We start from the raw sequence: 18707 nt of genomic DNA on the forward strand, positions 1-18707 counted from the left end.
GAATGGGTGTAGTGCACCCAGAAGGGGAGGAAGAGGCAAAACTCTGGATCTTAGATCCAATTCACTGAGTGTATTACACACGATAAAGCTGTGCCCCTCACTGGTTCTGTTTCAGTAAAGGGTGAAAATGCATTGAGGCAAGAACAGTCATTTTAGGTTTATCTAAATTTGTTGTCAGTCCTTCAAGACTGCTTCTTCTCAGTCTGGGGCTAAAGGACTAACACTGCTCACCTTGGTGTAGCGCATTACATCAGAGAGATCCTAAATCACTTTGCATAAATGGAGCAGAATCGCTGTCCCAATTTACTGCTAAGAAGGCACTTGAAGCAGGTTAACTCAAGCCACTTAGCAAGTAAAGTGTAAGAAGCAACTGAATGCCAATTGCAGAAATGGCTTTGGCACCTAAGATGTTAGTGTTGTTGAAAGGAGGCAATGCTTAAGCTAACAAAGGTAATATATTTTATCACAACTTACAGCCAAAACTTTACTGACTTCCAATGGGCTTCAACATGAATGCCTCAGTCACTTTTGAAAATTGTAATTAGCCTCATAAATCTATTATCTGCTTATATAATGTTACTCGTACTACTGGTTTTCACCATCTTAACTTTGCATAAATAGAAATTCTTCAGTGTTTAGCAACCTTATTCTTGTTAAAGACTAGATTTCTAAATAGCCTTAACATGTAGACCTTGCTTGTCTCTTAGTCTTTGTGATTTAAATGGATTTTTTTTGTGTAGCAAAGAAAGAGAAAAGGAGAAAAATCTAACCACAATGAAGCAAGGACAGGTTTAAGATTAGCCCTTGGCTATTCTGTTCAATGGCCAAAACATCTTCCAAGTAATAATGATTAATTAACACTAGAAATTCAATATAAAAAAAGATCAGTGGATTCATTTGTCCACCAAACAGAACCATAGTGGTTGAAAACAAGCAACATAAATAGAGACAGGTAACTAATCTGTTTATAACATGGAGACATGGGGAAAATGGTCAGCTTTCTTCAACTTCATTTTCTTATGTTGTTATATAATAATATATCTTGAAGAAATCTACTGTGTTAATCTAATGTAATTAGGTTAAATGTCTCTAGTGACCAACAGTGCCATATGATGAGAAGTTTCACCCCAGCATTTTAATGGTTCAGGTTCTGCTCATGGTTTCAATTAAGTCAGCATGATTGCACAGGGCAGTGAGAACAGGATTTGGCCCATTTCTCTCCTGCATACGTGTTCTGCAGTTATCTAACCTGGAATGAATCATAGCTTCCTCAGACACATTTTGTTTTTCCAGTACTTTACAGGGAAAATTTTGTTTTCAGATATTTTCTTTTCAACAAAACTGGTAATCAAGTGTGCAGACCAATTGCAATTTTAAAAAGCATGGTGTTTCAGTTCTGGTGATTTTGCTGGATTCTAGTTTGCAGCTTCTAATATATTGTGCCTGTCTATAATTACCCTGAATTTTTAATTAGGCAGGACCATCTTGTTCACTTCTTAGAGCAAATTTGTTGGTAATGTTGATATAAGTCATTACTCAGCACCTCCAGAATCTCAGGCCATAATTTGTAGAATTCTTTGGCATCCATGTTGTCAAAATTGCTTGATGCTTTCCCTTAAGAGACCTTGTTTTATGTTGCTTATACCAGAGCCAAACTCTAACCTCAGCCTAAAATTTTCCATTCTGTGTTTTTTTGTTTCCCCATACTGGATGCCTCCCACTTCCACTTTTTTCCCGTTGCTTTTTTTTTTGTTTGTTTTGTTTTGTTTTGAGTTTTTTTGTGGGTGTTTTTTGGTTTTGTTGTTGTTGTTGTTTTGGTTTTTTGGTGTTTTGTTTTTGTGTTTTTGGTGATTTTTTGGTTTTTTGTGGTTTTTTTCTCTCTTTTTTTTTTTTTTTTTTTTCTCTGGGACTCCAAGGCACATGCTTTGGCTCAGACCTCTTGTCTCAGGTTCTTCTCTGGTTTGTAGCTCACTGTCCCATATGCCCAAAAGCCTGAAGGAAATACTACCCAGCTACCAGCCCCTAAAAGTGCTTCACTATCATCTGTTACAGATGAGTCCATAGACTTCCATGGTTGAGTCTTCAGGAGAAATGTAAACAAAATAAGGGGTACGTGCTTAGGAAAGGAGATTTTTCTCCACCAGGAGAACTTCCCTGTTACACTTCATTAGAATAATGGATTCTTGAAAGCAAGATAGTGACCTTCTTTCCACCAGCTTGATCTTGCCCTTCCTTTCATTTTATGTTATTTCAGCTTTTCCATCTGGGTAAAATCCATCCTGTCTTCTGTCTCATGCAAATCTTCCTTACATGTTGGAGTAGTCAGCTCCTTTAAAGAGAAATTTGCTGTTAAAAGAGCTTCTCTGGGTGACCTGTCCAAAAGATGCTATAAGCAGCTTGTTTCCTGCCCTGCAGTTTTTAGGATTGTCTCTGCTCTTTGCTGTATTTCCTCCAACTCCCTTGCAAACCAAGCACTGGATTTGTACACGTGCTTTCTCTCACACTCTCCTCTACCAGGACCATAATTCCCACAAATAGTAGCTGCAACTCTGAGCAGATTTTCTGCCAGCCTTCCCTCTCTCTCTCCTGCGGCAGCTCCTGACTTTGCCTTCACTCTTTAACTCAAGTTTCTATTTCTCCGAGCTTTTTAATTGCTTTGAGGAATGACAGAGCTAATCTCTCCCTGTAACTAGACAGGAAGCAGAGGTCGAGGACCATGTCTTAAGTACTGGAGCACACCACATGGATACCATGGTTGTTTTCCACTGTGCTGCTGGTCGCCTGATAACAATCTTCTGGAGAGCACTGTCTGGCCTGACTACCCAAATTTTTTTCAGCTTGGCAAAGGGAAGGGGAGACAGGACTGATTTGTAGCTTTGAACATTTGGGGAGCATCTGCCTTTGTTTTCTGTGTCCAACAGGAGTGTGTCTTCTTGTTACAATTCAGAGCATCAGGCTTTGATTAATTTTGTTTATTGCTTCATCCCAGGTTATTATGTTTTGGAAATAAATATGGAAATAAATATGTTGGCAATAATGCTTAGAGAGTCCAAAATAGACCTGTAGTCTACCAGAAGTTTGCAAACCTTTAGCCATTCCACTTTCATGCAGTCGTCTTTTTTTCTTAGGGGTCTCAGGGTAACAAATCAATCAAGTCCAAAAGATACTGTGTTGACAGAAGGAACTAAGACAACACAATTTTTCTGTGCAGCTATCAGCTGTAATGTAAGCATTCTCAGCCCTAATAATAAGCCTAACCCCTCTTCTGTGAAGGTCAGGATGAAGAAGGCGAGTTCTGTTTCAGAGTCCTGTATCATCTGGCATGACTGCTAAGAAGGATGCCTTTCAAATCTGGCAGTGTTTTTGTGATAAGAGCATTTGTCCATAGAAGCCACAAGCCTATTTCACGGAGGCTGTTGAACAGCCACCGGAGGATATTTAGTCTCTGCTGGCCTGGAATTGTCCCAGGACTGAAAAGCTCCTCAGCCATTACCAGTTTTCTCAGCTACATAGTTCTGGGGTCAGGTAGTTTCAAAACTTTCAAGATCTATGTTGTTTGTGAATTCAAAACTCTTTTTTTCCCCTCTCCTCTGGGACTTGCCACCATCTGTAAGTTTCCTTGATCCCTGTTTTGTATTGTTACATTGGTATAATTTTGTGTGTTTATTAACAATTTGATTTCCTTTCTTCTTTCTGTCTTTTCAGATCACTCACAATCAGTTTGTGGCCTTTCTCTGAAGGAACCTTTCCTTGTCTCTTGTGTAAGTATTTACAACATTTTATACTTTTCATTGATACAAGTTGTGCCTTTTCTTCAAGTTTCATCAAAGTCAGTCTGGGGCCTCTGTTGCTTCCCATGGCCACAGGACTCCATACTGAATTTTTATTCTAATGCAGTTCAAGATTTTAATGCAGTGTCACCTTGTGGGACTCAGATTTTAGTTCAGTGACATTGTGTGATTGATTGATCTGGCATTTATATGTGCATTTCTGGATGACAATATGGAAGCTTCTGTTTATATGTGAGGATATACATGTTCTGATGTACATTACGCTGTTGTGTTCTAGTTCAGAGTGAAATATAAAGCATTCCATGTGGTGCAAGTGCAAAACAAGTACAAAAAAACTGTCAACTAGCATTGCAACCTGTCCCTAATGAAGTTTGACCCTGTGGTGTGGGACTTCTCCTTACCCAGTTCTGGCTGCTCTCTGAGCTGCTCTTCTTATCTGAGTAGGTTAAATGTGTTGTATTCTTATTGACATCCAACTGTATCAGGATTAAAAATCTCTCAGTGATTTCTTTGGAAGGTGTTCTGTAGATTCTTTTCTCACCTAGTCACATTCACTTGAGTTTGGCTGCTGCTATGTGGGTTGGTGATTCGCTGACCTTTTTAACTGCAGAAAATAGTATGCTTATCCAGATAATTGTGTTTTCAAGACCTAGACAGGAATAATTAATTTTTTCATAGTTTAAGTTTTGGTTTGTTCCTTTTTGGAGGGAATAAGGGATGGAGCCTTTGGGAGTATTTGTTTGTTATCATTTGTGTTTTAATTTTGTCAGGTTCTGACACATGATGGTTTTGCGCATTTGGAACAAAAACTCACATTTTTCTGGGATTCCTTCATAAATATTGGCAGTGAAATCTAGTGCTTTTGAAACAATGACTCTTCTTGTTGAAATATAAAGGGAAATATAGCACTACCACTTCATAATATTTACTATAGTTAAGTAAAGACAGACCAAAGTTTTCCAAATGTCCACCAGCATTTTAAGCCACTGTTTTGGGATGTCCAAGCTAGAAGCTATTTAGTGAATGCCAAAAATAATGAGGGCTTTTAAATTTAGGTTTAGAACTCCACGTCCAAATATACCTGGAGTTTGCGTTACTTCAGATCTCCACTTTGCAATTTAAATTCATGTCTCCTACCTGTTCAGAGAGAAAAGTAGATGACTGTTAAAGTGCTGCCTGGAATTAAAAAAAAAAGAAAAAAAGGTACAGAAAGAGAAATAGCTCTTTCATATTTGGGAGAGGAATTAAACCTACAAATCTGTAAATTTATGTTCAAGTTGTGTTTTGATTGTTAGAATTTCTTTAAAGGGATGCAAAAGTGGACATTCATAATTTTTTCAAGGTGCTTGCTTAAACCACGAAAGAGCTTTCTTTTCCTGATGCTAGACCTAAAATATGTGGCTTTAACATTTAAAGTTGACCCACTACTTTTGCAGTGCAGAAGGAAATGGCACAGTGCCTTTTCCCCCACCCTGTGGGCAAGAAGAGGAGATTTGCTGCAGTGGCTGCAGAAGGTGGTGTGACAATGCCAGCTCCCAAGGAGACGTATTTGAGTTGACCTATCATGCCTATGGTGTCCCCATATTTCTTTCCCTTCTCCTTTGCCTTTCATTATTAGGTGTCCCAAATCTGTAATTTACAACATGCTGCTCCAGTTTTGCTCTGATATATTTGCTGCAAATAAGTAGGAGCCTATGCGTGTCCATAGCTGCCCGTGGCAGTGTCAGGCCTGCGAGATGAGGGGAGCAGAGGCGCCCACAGACTGCAGCATGCCTTATGTCTAATGTGACATTTATTTGACTCGGAAAGGCAATTGATTAAAGGCCCATCGGACCTTTGCCATCATGTATTATGTATTTATCCAGCAGGGGCAGTTTGTAACGGCCCCTGACAAATCCCATTACTTTTGTTGCAGAACTTCATAATATCAATAAAAAGCATTAATGATACTCAGGGATGGGAAGCATTAACACCTCTTGTGTTAACACTTCCCACAGCAGTGGCAAAACCATTCACGTCTGTGGCAGACACCATGTGCCTTCAACATTTGCACAAAGGCACCACTTTAACATTGTTCTACCTCTGCAGGGCAAGGCAGTTAGGTGGAAGCAGCAAGCTGCCTTCATGATAGCTGGGCATGTGGAAACTTGAAGTCCCTCTTCGACAGTGCTTTCCTGTGTGACCATGCATTTGTTGTTTTCCATCTGTCTGCCTTTGTTTCTTGACTTGTAGGATTAGAATCACATGCTCTCTTGCTTTTTTAAGTGAGGCTTATTCCACGGCCAAGAAGGGCTTCTTGGTGCTCCTCCATTACTCAATTAGCAAGCTCCGTAGGAGCCCTACTATATTTCAGGTATGTCTTGTTGTGTACTGGCTCTCCCCTTTTTCTCTGGAAGGCAGGTCCTTCAGGCCATTGATAGTCTGGGTTCTTACTGGCAACAGAAAAAGTGTAAATGGGACATTTTTACATTAGTAGCTGTTAATGGTACCTGACAAGCACGTTTCTGATCTAGATAACTGATTAGTTCTGCCCTCTGTCTCAGTGTCCAGCACTGGGCTCTCCTTCCATATCCCTTCCCACAACTTGCTGATGATTCAGTCTTCATCCTTCTCCTAGGTGTTACACACACATCTGCCACACATATGGAATCAGGGTTTTGGGGACAGAAGGATTTCATAGATCTCTCCTCCAAACCATATTCTCACTTAAGAGGAATACAGTTAATCTCTGCTCCCCTTGAATGTCCTCAGGACTTCGAGAGACACAGGTGTATTCCTTGTCAAAATAATTCTTTTCATGGAAGAAGTCTTCCAACCAGCCTGTAGCAGTATTGACATTACTAAGCTGCTTTACCATAGGAGAGATACCTACACAAGGATAAACAGCTACAGCAGGACACTTCTTTAGCTTCCAGAGCACTACCTGTTCAGATGGAACCCATACATATTGAAAAGTTGTCTGCTGTTAGCGTTGGTAAGTGCAAATCAGAAGTGCACCAAAGTCATCCAGGTTCAAGAAAGTTGCAGGACATGTTAACCTAATTCCATGGATAACTGTCCATCTTGTTTAAATAGATTCCTGATGTAACCAGATTGTACTGAACTCCAGCATCGTTCCTGTAAGACTGAGCACAGATTCTAATTCTCATTACTTGACATCCTAGTTTAAAAAAGGAAAAGAAAAAAAAAAAAAAAAGTAGAAGAAGGAAAAAAGTGCAAAAAAGTGCCATTTATTCCCCAGCTTCATGAAGATGTATTTGGTCAAGTAATGATGACCTTAGGGAAGCTGAGAGGCATCTTACTGATCTCATCATAGTTATGAGAACCATCCATCATATGGTCAGTGATTTGTATGTCAAAAGACACCCAGCAGTATTCCAGCCTGCCAGTACCCAGTTTCTGAGAATCCTTATTGACTTTATCTGATGTGATGATGCTCAAATAGTCTTTGATATCTATGTATATGTCCCTGCTTTGGTTCTTGTTCACCACCAAACTGTCATCTGTTACCACTCTGAACCATTATCATGAAACAGCAGCTAATTAGCCTCCTCTGAATCCCTTTATCTGGTTCTGTGCTTAGTGTTGTTTTGCAGATGAGGAACAGTGATACTGAGGAACAACATCAGGAACAGGAAGGAAGCATCTTTTCTCAGGTTTCTTAAGCTCGCCCTTACTTGAGAAGAGGATAATAACCTCCAGGTCAAGCTTATTCATGAATCAGAAATGAACATTTGCAAAATGCCAAAAAAGTCTACATGTAATAAGCCTTATGTTTACAACAGCTTTCAAGAGTTAGCATTTTTCAAGAATTATCATAATTAATCTAATAAATAGACATGCAAATTACCCAGAAGAATGAGTTGATCTGCATCTGAACATAAGGAGGTTTAGGAAGGGAATGATCACCTAAACAGCAATCTGAGACAGTAAAGGAATATTTTTTTCCTCAGCTATTATGTGTCTCGTGAAGGAAGGGAATGTTCCAAAAAAAGAAAACAACATGGGCAGAGGCAAATGAGAGAAATGGTGAAACAGCCTCAAAATGGCAGCAGAGCTGAAATTCTACTCTGGTGTTTTTATAGAAATGAAACTGTATAACTGAGAGTACACCTTGGGATGAATGTTCTTGAGCAGTGCCACAATTTTGAGCTTTATTCTTTATCTGAAGACATAGCCATCAAGTAAACTTAAGCAATAGATGTGCATGGAAAAAAACCCTCATTATTTAAAACAAATCTGTCGAAGTTCACAGGTTTGTTTTAAAACATGTCATAAAAATAGACCAAATATCCAGAAAACTCAAGTCGTAGCCAGATTTACAAAAAGGGAGAAACTTTGGTCCCAATTTTTCATTCAAGCATTAATTTTAGTGTTGACATTCAAATAGTTTAGCAAGTAATAAAGGCTGCACATAGCTGTGAAGTTGATGTGTGGATTACAATAGAGGCATGTGTGCAACTTGCCTTCTAATTGCAATATCTACAATATATCCACTGGTGCTGGATGAGATTGAACTCAAGACTGGCCAGCATGACAGCTGAAAATGTCACACCTTTCTGCCATTATGCATACTAGCAATCTCTTTGTTCTTAGTTATTTTCCATTTACTTAGTGTAATATAATGTATTGAGTGTTAGCTTCTTTTGAAATATTACAGAGTACAACAGAAAAAAAAAATGGACTTTACTAGCCAGTTGTAGGAGCATAATATTTTAGGTTTAAGTAGAAAAAAGAAAGAGACAGAGAGAGAATGGATTTGTTCAATGCACTCTTACCCCACGCTGGCATAATTTAATATATTTGGATGGAGAAGACCACCTTTCGAAAGCAGTAGCAACATTTCCTACAGCAGTTTCAATGCCAACCATCAAATTATTAAGACAGACCAGTTTGTTAGGTCAAAATCACTGTGCAAAATGGTAACAACTACAGAGTACGGCAGAGTTTTTCAGAATATTCCCTTTGTGGTTAGGGTAAATTGTCTTCCAACTTTGGCAAGCACATTGCTATTCTACAGCAGCTGTATCACCAAATGTCTTTTTCTTTTCTTTGTTGTGAGTCCTTCTCCTAGTGCAGAAATCCTCTTTGGTTCACCCTGATTTAGCATCCTGTTGTGTATCTGCCTCCATCAAATGCGTACACCAGATATAGGGTAAAAATGGTACCAAGAACAAGTTGTGCTGGAGGAATGGTTGTTATAAAACACAACATCCAGAAACAGGATGTTTCCCAACAGTCACCTTTTGATCAAGACATTATAGACTTCTCTTTCGAAGCTGGCACCAAGATATGAATGCCCAGGGAGGTCCAAATGCCTGCCCACATGCCCGTGTTCATGCTGAATGTCCTGTGAGACACCACAATGGAAACTGAGCTTGTAAGAGGATTCCCTCCATCTCCTTTTCCTCTCCTCCACTCCCACTTAAAAAAGCAAGTCATCTGCCATGTAGCTCGTTTGTGTGCCATTACACAGGTGCACATGTCAAAACACACGTGAGTAGTCTTCAGGCCGTGCTTCACAAAGCCTGTTTTGCCTCTTGGTGGGAAAGGGTACTCTTAACATAAAAGATTGCAGAGTATGGAGAAATAATGATTCTTTCCTCTGAAGTTCTTGTTCACTGCTGAAGATTTCCATCATTTTGGATAATATCATGCTGCATATGGTTCACAAATTCAGCCCCCCAGCTAATATTTTCATTTCATGTGTTTATATTAGATTTTTGCACACCACCAAAAGCAAATGCTTTTGGATCTGAATAGATCTTGTTCTCTCTCATTCCATTGTACTGAGTTTTAAGTTTGATAGAATAGCTGTATCAGTTTTCTGAATGATGTTTTCTAATGTTTTAGCTTCTTAAAAATACTCTAAACAGCTTGAATTTTCAAGGACAAAATTGAAATCCCAACTTCAAATAGCATCCAATTTAGAAGTAGTCGTGCTTCACCCAGTCACCAAAGTAAGGATCAGTTGCAACATTTGGATCTGGAAATGTATTTAAATTTCATATTTGTCCGTGTTCACTTATCCTGGATGTCTGTAAAGAGATTAATTGCTTTTCAATTTTTGCAGTAAATCCACTTCTACATAAAAGACAAAAAATAATGTGTAATGTTCTGGATGCTCTGCAATATGCACTAAAGGTTGTGAAGGAGAACTGCTATGTGTGATCAGCATATAACCACCTCTGAAGAGTTAAGGTTTTCAGACGCTGTTTTTCAATTTTTGCTTTTAAAAAATCTTTTACGTTTTGGAGTTTAGGGCAAATTTCTTGTGTGAATGTCTGTTCTTGCTTAACATGGTCCAGTCATGACATAAAATACTTAAATTCTGCCACAGAAGGCTAAAACAAAAATTCAGCTTCTCTTCCAGTGAGCTTTAATGGGAAGGTAGCAATTTTAGTCATTCAAATACCTGCAGACTGAGACATGCCTCAGGGAAGATTGTAAAAAATCCTGGTTTTTCTTAACTTGTTGAGAATATTTTGGTAGATCTTCCATTGTGGAACCTGCAATTTAATCTCACATTGATACTGTGACTTCTGTGGCAATGTCTTCACCTTCCATCCTGTCTTGTGCCAGTGCAACGTTGCCACTCTGCTAGTGGGCAGCCCAGTTTTTCCTTTTGCAGGAATTTACAAAGTGTCATAGTCTGACTGGATGTAGAAAAGCACATAGTGTGTTCAGGGAGAAGCAATGCTTTTGTAAGTGCTTCTGATGACCAAGTATTTCCCCTCCATGTGTTACGCCAGCAGCGTTTTCTTGGGAGGCAGGGTCCAGCATTCAAAGGCATTGAGCAAGATTTTGTAGATGAATGGACATCCTGTTCTGGGAATAAGAATATTTTAAAAGCACGAAACTGAACTAGATATTTAATTAAACTGTACAAGTAACTGCTGAGAGAGTTGTGGCATCTCTGAAGATCCCAAAGTACTGAGACAGAGAAATGACACTTGAACATTACAGGTGAATGAGAACTAAATACTGTTAATGAGCAGTTTATTGGTGTTGATTGATCCTTTTATAGCTGTTAAGCATGCCCCAACTTTTCCCTAATCCACGCCGGCTCACTTTGAGGGGCTTGTAAAGAAATGCTACCTGCTCCACCCAAATCCTATTGGATAGAAAAAGCTATTTTATTTAATTAAACAATTGTGGAAATATAGCCTTCATCTTGTTCAGTAATTCTTTCTTCACCACTGCTCAATCTTCCCTTCAGGTAAGCTGTTGCACACCTTATAGTCCTTTTGCAAATCTTGATCTAAACTCATAATTTCCCTTGTGATACTGTATCAAATGCTCTACTGATAAATTAAATTTACTGTCTTTCCTTTGTCTGGATAATCAGTTATCTTATCAAAGAAAGTTATCAGGTTAGTCTACTACAAACTACCTTTGGTAAACTCATGTTTTCTTTCATCCCATTTTCCATTTACCTTCTTGTCTTTTCTGTTATTTTTTCCTTCAACATTTGCTGCACTCATGCTATTGAAGCTCCTAATGTTACAGCAACATCAGACAGGTGTAAGTGAGATCAGAATCAGTTTCAATACGCTGCAGTACAGCCTTGCAAAAGCCTATTCATTCTCATGACTGTAAAAAGCTAAGTTTTCATCTGGCAGACAAGTAAAACATCACTTTTTATTTTTCATTGTCATTATAGCAAAGGGCAGGTGGGCTGGTTTTGAGCCTTGCCTGGTGAATGTTTGCAGTGGTGTGCAAAAGAGTTTCCACAGATAGAATCAGAGACATCTACCTGCACATTAGAGAGCTTGGGCACTTGCATTAGAAAAACCTTAATGTATGTATCAGTAATGAAAATCTTAATTAAGAAAGCTGCATCATTGTCCATGAACACTCTTTCTTTCTCTGTGTGTGAAGCTCTTTGTGTATTGCAGCATCTACCTGGTCCAGACAGACAGAGCCCTCAAAGAGTGTGTCTGGCAGATCTCTTGATTATTAACAACTAGCAAATGGCAAACTCTTACTCTTCTTTTGTCTCAGCACTGCAACTCAGAATAGTAGAGCATACGGCATAACTTGGAGGTTGTTTGGACTTTTTGTATGGCTTTTTCCACTTCATTGTTATCCTGGTGGGTTTCAAAATCCAGTAGCATTGATTAGAACTGAATGATGTAACTTAGAGCTGCCAAAATGTGCACAGACACCTATTTACCCAATAGTATGTCTTTTCCTTTAAGAATACATTTGCCTGGCCCATGTTCTGTATGCACAAAAAAGTACATTAATGGATGTGATGACAGCAATGTTAATCTCCCTAAACTCAGGAAATTTAGAGTGAAGGTTCCCAGAGCAACCTTGCCTCTGCCCCTTCCCTGCAGTAGGGTCTCTTAGTGATCCCTTGGCTTTCCAAGACAGACAGTACAGAGAGAAGACAGGGCAATGGAAAGGAGCTGCTTGAGGTTTTTTCTCTGTAGCTGTATTCCTGTGACATTTGTTTGTTGAGCACCGCTTGTATGTTTGATGTGGTTTGAAACACATTCAGGAAACCTCTCCAAGGAGTGGACATACAACTGATTTATAGGTCTATTGCTAGGAGCACAAACAGTGCAAGGTAAGAGTGTATGCACACGCACACACACATTGGCCAGAGTTGTGTCTTTTGCTTCCAGACAAGTCAGGCTGTCTTCTCAGATCCACTGTTACGTCACTGACGCTGGTGGTTTCTGTAGACTCACACCTGCATGGTAGGGGGATATGTCCCAGGAAAAGCAGAAGGAGGAGATACTGCTGTTTACTTTGAATAAGAAACAATGTGGAGTCTCTTGCTGTCCATACAAATCGTCACAGTTGAGACCCATTTAAAAACCTACACATGCAGTGACTTTATTTTTTCCTCTTTAGAAAGAATTCCTCCAGTCTGACAGAAGAGTTCATTCTGAGGCCAGTAGCTCATACGAGGCACAAAAGCTGCATATGCCTTTATATTGTCATATAAAAAACCAGTTCTGAGAGTGAAACCCATGTAATCCAATAATCCCTCAGACTACAGCTGCTGTTTCAGCCATCATTAATATTCTCAAAACCAACAGTTACTTCCCTAAAACATCAGAACCCGAAATATTCCAGATTAAATGAAGTGGGATCGAAAGACGATTAGTGGACTGGAGCATCTCTCTTATGTGGAAGGGTTGAGGGAGCTAAGCCTGAGGAGACAGCTGAGAGGGAATCTTATAAAAGTATATAGGAACAGCAGTGGGTCCTTGTGGCCAAGAAGGCAAATGAGTCCCAGGGTGCATCAGGAAGAGAGTTTCCAGCAGATCGAGGGAGGGGATCTTACCCCTCTGCTCAGCCCTGGTGAGGCACATCTGCAGTGCTGTGTCCAGGTCTGGGCTCCTCAGTACCAGAGGGATATGGAGATCCTGGAGCTGCTGCAGCAGAGAATGACAAAGATGATTGAAGGACTGGAGCATCCCTCTTAGGAAGGGCTGGGGGAGCTGGGCCTGTTCAGCCTCCAGAAGAGACAACAGAGAGGGGATCTCACCAATGTCTGTCAGTATCTGAAGGGAGAGTGTCAGGGGGATGGAGCCAGGCTCTGCTCAGTGGAGCCAGGCATAGGACAAGAGGCAATGGGCAGAAACTGAGACACAGGAAATCCCACCTGAACATGAGGAAGAAATTCACTGTTCAGGTGACCGAGCACTGGAGCAGGTTGCCCAGAGAGGTTATGGTGTTTCCCTCACTGGAGATATTCCAAACCCATCTAGGCAGCCCTGTGCCATGTGCTCTGGGATGACCCTGCTTGAGCAGGGAGGTTGGACCAGATGATCCACTGGGGCCCCTCCTAACCTACCCAGTCTGTGATTCTGTGAAATGGCTGATTCTTCATTGCTTGCTATCAGGTCAGTGCATTTCTGTGTAGGCCGAATATAAGTGAAGAGTCACCTACAGCAGGATTTCATGCCATTCTATACCAAAATGCAAATATGCAGTAATTAAAACTGTCCCCTTGTTTGCCTGCTAAGCTCAGTCACAGACTGCAATAATAGTATCTTTTTTTATGCTTTTTTTTTTTTTCTTTTCTTTACTGGTCATTTACACAATTAGCTGTCTAGAGTTAGAAAAGTGTAGCTCGGTGTCTGGAAAAATATTTAAGAAAATAAAGATATTTTAACATGGTAAAAACCTTGTTATTCCAAAACCAAATGGTTTCAAACATGGCGGAGCTGCTATTTCTCTTTCAGGACTACGTACGTGTCAAGTTTGATGTTTTAAAACAAAGCTGTGTTATAATTATACAAGCATGTTTGAGAAAAAAAGGCTTATGGAAAACTTAACAGCTGGAAACTGTTTTTTACATACTTGGATGACTCAAAAGCAGCTGAATGGGTTTTTGCAAAACTTTACCAAAAATGACATTTGTGGATTGAGACAAGGCATGAGAAATAGCAGCTGAAAAGGTAACAGTTTCACAAAGGTATGAGCAAATATAGACAGAGATTATTTAATTCATCAACTTCCACTGTACAGTCATTAATATAATGCTATAAAAATAAAAGGATTCATATTTATATAGTTTTTCAAGGATTTCAAAGATCTGTATGAGACTTTAAGAAACTAAGCTTTGTAGCTGAGCGCTAATCAAATATTAATATTTATATTTCACTGGAACACCTCATATTCAAACAGGAAAACAAAGGCATAGAGAAAGGTAGAGGGTTTGCCAGAGTCTGCACAGAAAGAGGAGACCACATTTAACACCCGTGCCTTTGGATTGCTCAGCTTGGCAGTGTGGGAGTAAACTTGGCATCAGGGAGCTCCTGGCTTCTCTCTCCCTCCGACTCCTGCTTCAGGCACACCCAGCTTGGTGAGGACCCTCTCTCACACACATGGGCAGGGCTCAGGTACCCAGCTCCCTTTTTTCTGCCTCCACACATCATTCCCAAAGGCAAAGTATGCCAAATTCTGGCTATTGTGATTGAGGAGCTTGACTGCATTCAGGTATCACCTCCATTTCAAGTGTGCATACCCTCCTTCTTCCCCTGTGTTCTTGAAGACTGTCAAGGTGAGAGAGCTGTCACCAGAAACCTCTTCTGGGGTCTTTTTCAGTGCATGGTTCAGTCTATAATTCTCTAACAATCACTTTACTGTTTGAAACCTCAGTCATTGAATAAATATGATTTTACAGCTGCTTAGTTTGGATGTTGAACTGTATTGGAGGAAACTGCTCTACTTTCATACTGAATTTTTTTTCAGGGTGGTGTGTGTGAAAAATAACACAAATAGGAGTATTTTTGGATGGTCACACTGAGCAGTCAGCAAGAAGAAAAGTACAGTACGGTGAAGGGAAATCTGTTTGTAGTAAAAGCAACATGAGCTTGTGGTTTACTAACAGGACCAAGAACATGAATTGTTCACTTTAACCCCAGCTGTAAAACTCCTTCCCGATGGTGGGGAAATCACTTGATGTCCTGTTGTTGCACCTCAATTTTATCTTCGTGGTGTCAACCATGACCCAGCTCACCAGAATACCATTCCTCTTGAAGTTCAGATATTGGCAGACATTTTGTAGAGATGCTTTTCTAACCTAACAAGCCCACTCCTTGTCAATGTTGAGAGTGTCATTGTCGTACTTTCCCAATTAAATAGGCTTTTATGGCTTTCACTTTAACTCGGCAGAATCACCAATTCTGGGAGCAAAGATTCAGTGCTGCCTTGTGCATTATGCAGATTTCCAGTAGCAACCTCAGATTAAAAATTTGGTATTGATATTTTCAGGGGGACATAATTTCATTTTCTCAACACAGTTGATCTGAGCTCCTTGAAAAATTGTAATATTGAGACATTGCAATCTTTGCAGGCACTTTTGCAGTAGCCCTAGATTTGATTGATCTCTGCACCGAAACTATGAATTTACATGTGGAAAAACTTGAATTTAGCCAGGTAGGAGCACCTAACTCCACAGATTCCCTCAACAAAATCAGGTGTCATCAGTCTTTTCTCAGCTTTTCAAAAGTTTTGGCTATGTGCCCTACGTATTGATCATTTTGCTCATGAGGGGCCTCAGGGTTTTTTTGCTTTTACCATTTCCACTTTGAGCTGTCTAGTGTTGCAGTGGTTCTCACAAGAAGCTGTCCTTGTATTCCTGCCAAAACCAGAATCACAGCCTAAGCCAGCCTTTAACTGGGCATTAGAAGGAAATGACACCCTTCTCATTTTGCTAGCAGTACCACTTTCTCTGCTTCACAAATAATTATCTGATCCAAAACTTTTCCATTATTATGTTTAAGTGTTTTGCAAGTCTTATACTTAAAAAAATTCAAATGCTGAGCAGTGTTGTTATGCGTATCTCTCCTTCTTGTATGTGAATATCCTAAGCACTAGGAAGTGCCAGGTTCATGGATCTTTTTCTCAGAACTCATCAGTTCTTGCTTTCTGAGTCATCTTTTAGGTTGTATGAATTTTAAATATTTGTTGGCTAGAGGATGATATGTTGAGATTACCCCATAGAGAAAAGAGGAGAAGAACTACCAAAATGCAGAAGCTGAGCTGACTTGGGTAGTCTGTTGAAGATAAAGCATTTCCTAGAGAAAAAGTTACATCCCATAATGCCCAGGTGAGTTGGATATAACAGCGTTGAAGGCTGACAAATTCTCTTTTTCCTGCTAACTAGTATGAGCAAAACTTACCAAAAAATCAAAACAAACAAACAAGCAAAACAAAACAAAATAAAAAAAAAAAGAAGAGAAATTTATTACAGTTAAATTTCAACTATGATTGAAGTAGGAGAAACAAATCTAGTAAACAGTGTTACAAAGTTTTCCCATTATAGTCCATACAAGAACTGGCGTAATTTAAATAACACGGGTGCATATGGGATACATTTAGTGAGCAGCAAAAATGTCACAGCATCCTATTTGCTCCCACTCTACTTCATCAGGTTTTTGTTCTTCAGCTCAGCTGCCTTTGCAGGACTGCATCTTAAGGTGTTGCCAGTTTTGGCTGAAAGTTGTCAGACTGTCACTGAAAAAAAGTAGAGAAAAAACACAATTAAATGTTTCATTTCTCTTGCCTAATTGAAACAGCAAAATGGGTTTGGCTGTTCTGGTGTGGGAAACAAAGCAGAAAGTACAGCCCCTCCATTTAAAATAAAATTACTATTTTACAGCCCACTTTGCACACATGAGCCAGGGAGGCAGGCAGGATGGGTTGTGAAGAAGGAGACTGCAAGGAGAAGCAATGCAACCTCTTGCCCATCTTAAGCAACATATGACCCTTTGATTCTATATATGCACAAAGTTTTGTTGAGCTGGCACAGCAAGGTTGTGCTACCTATGTTTGCGTGGTCCACCTGCATGTAAGTGCTATTGGTGAATTTGTGAACCTTCCCCTCAGCCCATTTCAGTTTGTCCAGGGATTTAGCAGAGTTTTGCAATCTCACAGAAGTCTGGCTTGTCAGATGTAACATTAAACGAAATTGGTTTGTATTGCAACAGGATTGGTGGGAGGATCAAAGGCTTGGTGTAAAATAAAAGGAGGTTTTTGGTTTCTGTGTGCTGAAATGTTTCTATTTCCCTTATTTTTTTTATTAGCGTATATTAAGCAATTAAATTCTCCAATAGTAAGCAGAAAATTCCACCAAAGCGGTTTTTAAAGAAAGCCTCTTTAGTTACTGTGACAAGGGCCGAGTGTTACTGCTATAAAGAGTCTCAGAAACTGTGTTCTTCTAAGGCTGATCAAAATTTAGTTTTAAAATCAGAGGTGTGCACCTAGACAACACAATATATCTGATAATTCTGGTTTAGGCTGAAGAGCCTGGGGTCAGCTAGAAATTTGGCAGGTTGTCTCTCAGGTCAGGAAGTTGTTCTGGTTTACAAATTTAAAAGCCAAATTCTGTTTTAGTATTTCTTAAATGTCAAAACAACCCTCTGACCTTGAAAATCACTTTCTCTGTATACTTTGTGGGCTTTTAAGTAAAAACCAGGCTTTTTTCTTAGTGAAATATGGTTGCCTGTTAGTCATCAAATCTGAGAATTTAGGGAAGGGAGGGTGACATTAACTCATCTTTGCCAGTGCAAGAATGGGCTTCATTCATATCAATGGCAACTGGAGGGAAAAAGACATTCTAACCTTTAACTGTGCTTCCAGTGTATTTCCATAATGTACATTGTGGCTTCTCCAAGGATGGGTCCTCTGTCTGCAGCCTGTTGGGCCTCATGGCAATAATAAGAGGGAGGACAAGTTTCTCTGCTCTCTTTCAGAACTTAACCTCCAGTGCCTCGATCTCAGTTTGCCCCCACCTAAGTACTGCAGGAAGGTGAAGGCCACATTTAGTGCAGCTGGCCAATTGCACACTTCTGTAACCCAAACTGATCATTCCTGGCCCTTAATATTATGATTGGTTGACTTAAATGTGGCATTTGAGCAGCCCATTTAGTTTACGTATCTCCAGTATTCTCCTTTTCTGGAAAGTAATTTTGCCGCTTCTGAAATTCTGATGAAAACTGAAACTATGCCCTTCCTTCATCCCTTCTCCATCCACCTCTTCTTCTCACTCTTGCATTTCCTTTTGGAAAGGAGGTATCTGCGTGGTGCCCCTGTATGCAGCAGAGCAGAAACAGCCTGCCCTTCTCACTGTGCATGAGAAATGGCATGGGAGGGAGCAGCCTGAAGCCCTTCTCTCTCCCCTGAAAGTGGAGCATAACTCATCCTCATGGCTCCAAGATGCTGCTACTCTGTGCAAAACTAATTTCAGGTCATTTTGGTTCTGACATGATGAACCCCAAAACTTCTGGTGTGAGTTCTGGGCCTCTTCTGCCTCAATTATCCTTAGTATCTAATGTTAAGGCATTCTCCAAGACTTTCTGCCCAAGGATTTGCAATTACTAAGTGATTGTTAATGACTTAGCTTTCCCTGGATTTCTGTAAAGTGGGAGGTCCTATTTTCAGCACTTG

The 18707-nt window shown here is 39.9% G+C and overlaps 1 protein-coding gene across 20 annotated transcripts in view; it reads left to right on the forward strand.

The window, feature by feature from the left end:
- LOC134548834 (zinc finger and BTB domain-containing protein 20) overlaps positions 1-18707 on the forward strand; it is a 472135-nt gene that overhangs the window by 353094 nt on the left and 100334 nt on the right. For all 20 annotated transcript variants that reach the window (XR_010079934.1, XR_010079932.1, XR_010079933.1 and 17 more), the window contains one exon: positions 3706-3761. The gene's annotated coding sequence lies outside the window, so the exon portion shown is untranslated. The remainder of the gene's footprint in view (positions 1-3705; positions 3762-18707) is intronic.

This window comes from Prinia subflava, chromosome 3, assembly GCF_021018805.1.
Source record: "Prinia subflava isolate CZ2003 ecotype Zambia chromosome 3, Cam_Psub_1.2, whole genome shotgun sequence".
NCBI lineage: Eukaryota > Metazoa > Chordata > Aves > Passeriformes > Cisticolidae > Prinia > Prinia subflava.